This window comes from Penaeus vannamei, chromosome 12 (genome assembly GCF_042767895.1).
Source record: "Penaeus vannamei isolate JL-2024 chromosome 12, ASM4276789v1, whole genome shotgun sequence".
NCBI lineage: Eukaryota > Metazoa > Arthropoda > Malacostraca > Decapoda > Penaeidae > Penaeus > Penaeus vannamei.
Window position 1 is genome coordinate 37,659,343 of NC_091560.1, and position 2,500 is coordinate 37,661,842.

The following is a 2,500-nucleotide window of genomic DNA, read 5'->3' on the forward strand; positions in this document are numbered from 1 at the left end:
ACTCTCACATCTCCCCCCCCACACACATGCATACATATATATATATATATACATATATGCATATATAGATACATACATATACATGTGTATATATACATGCATATATATATGTATATATATATATATATATATATATATATATATATATATATATATATATATATATACATACATACATACATATATACATATATACACACATATACATACATACATACTTGCATACATACATACATGCATACATACAGACACATACATACATATATACATATATACACACATATATACATACATACATACTTGCATACATACATACATACATGCATACATACAGACACATATATGTATATACATAAACACACACACACACACACACACACACACACTGTATATATACACATATATGTACACATTGTATTTTTATATTTATTATATTTTTATATCTGAAAGGACTACACAAATTCTAAGGAAGGCAGAATCCAAACCCAGAAGGGAATACATCATGGTTTTGTGGAACTCTTTTGAAAATCCATTTTGCATTTACATTACATCTTAATTGAATATAATGGGAAGTATTTTATATCTACTATCGTTGTCTTTTATTTTCACCAAAACTGTAAATGACAATAACAAAGACAGGTTAAAATGAATGAAGATTATGAACTATGTGTATCTTGAAAGTTAGTCTAACACCATTTAACACATGTAATCAGCCTTGTCTATGAAGTGGACTTATTGGCCATATTAAAGCATGCAGTAATATATGAAGACAATACTGAGACATCAGTACTAAGCTGTATTTGTATTTTAGCGCACTGCATTTCGTGACACTGAATGTACCAGCTGGTTATGTTACCTAATCGTACAGGTGAGAGATCTAGTGCTCTAGGAAACAAATAGATATTTACGGTAGTAGAGATACATACCATATTCAAAACTTTATTTCCAGTATATTTAACATTTACTACAGTATTACTAATTGTAACAACAGGATTCGCCTAGACTAGACCAACAGTCTTTATTATATTCCCCCTGCATAATTCCCTTCTAACATTCTTATCCTTAAATCTTATAATGATAATGGATGCAAGATCCACAATTAAGGACTCATGTTAGAAAACACATCACTTTAGAGGAGAAATATCCTTCCATCTCTTGTGTGTGTGACTCACAGTTTGGTCATGCTATTCAAGGTCTGTCGGAACAACATTGGTCTGCAACTCAAGTGTTCAGTATGTATTAGACCCCCACATTTCTCAAAAGTGGATCAGGGATAGATTTTTGGTGTAGAACAAAGGTTAAAGGTAGAGAGAAGAACTACATACATAGATATAGATTTATAGATATATCTTATGAAAGTAATCCCACAATTTAGTGAACTTTGGTGAGGAAGGTGTCCTTAAAAAAAATCCAACTTTTTTCCTACATTTCATATATGTTTTTGTGATGAATACCCAAATTAACAGAATATTTTGTAATGAGTATTCAATATAAAAAGAGTTGAAGATATAGTTGTATCCTGCTTCTCATATTGGATGCCTTCTCATTTAGGATACAAATACTGAATAAAATGCCACATTAGAATGAATATTATTGGTATGTTTATGGTCCTAGCTAGTATATAGAGTTGAAAGTTTCAGATAACAGTCATCACTATACATAACTATATAGAGAATAATCAACACGGTATTTGCAAGATACCCTTAGAACAAGGCAGAAATATGTGAGTTCACAGTGAAATGAGCCTGTGTGAATGTATGTGTGTAGGTTTGTATTTACAGTCTGTGCATACAGTTCTAATTATATTACATAGCACAATAAAGCTGACAGAGGAGACCTGACCTATTTTGTTATCAACTGCTCACAGTCGGCTGTTTGAGAAAGTTCACTAAATTAAGGGATTACTTCTGTAGACCATTTGATTAAAATTTACTGATCAATGTTTATATTTTGAGTATAGAAATTACAGCTAAGGAAATGATCAGTACCTTATAGTGATTTTGGATATTGATATAGAAAAGCAACTAAGATATAGTGATTGCAACAGCATTATATTTTTTGCTTATGTTGTTACATTTGATGGGAAAGGGAATATTAGTCCTCTTTAACCTGAAAGTGTTTGAGATATTAACTTTAGCTAATTAATTCCTTTAAAGATACTTCATTACACTCCATGGAATATGTTATAAAATTCTGATTTTAGTCCTTAATGGTCTAGAAGAAGAACTGTTTAGGATGAACAAATGGGAAGAATATGTAAGCCCATATACTTTGACATAAACAGCACTTTTAGAAAACCAGACATATGAAGAGGCTATTTTTGATGAGTATGAATAATGAGCAGAAAAAAGAAAAATTATCATATCTATTATGCTTCCATAGTACTCACTTCATTCTTTTGCATAAAAAATAAAGACATGTAGCAGTGAAGCTAAGGACATCAGAAAGTGGTATGGAGAATGAGAGAGAAAGAGACAGACAGACTAACAGACATAGATAG

At 30.9% G+C, this 2,500-nt stretch overlaps 1 protein-coding gene across 1 annotated transcript in view; it reads left to right on the forward strand.

Annotated features, from left to right (window-relative positions):
* LOC113816998 (monocarboxylate transporter 12) overlaps positions 1 to 2,500 on the forward strand; it is a gene marked incomplete at its 5' end in the record, with an annotated part of 6,143 nt that overhangs the window by 2,004 nt on the left and 1,639 nt on the right. Inside the window, 1 exon segment of the mRNA XM_070128268.1 lies at positions 1 to 2,500. This exon segment is cut by the window's left edge and continues 443 nt beyond it; it is cut by the window's right edge and continues 1,639 nt beyond it.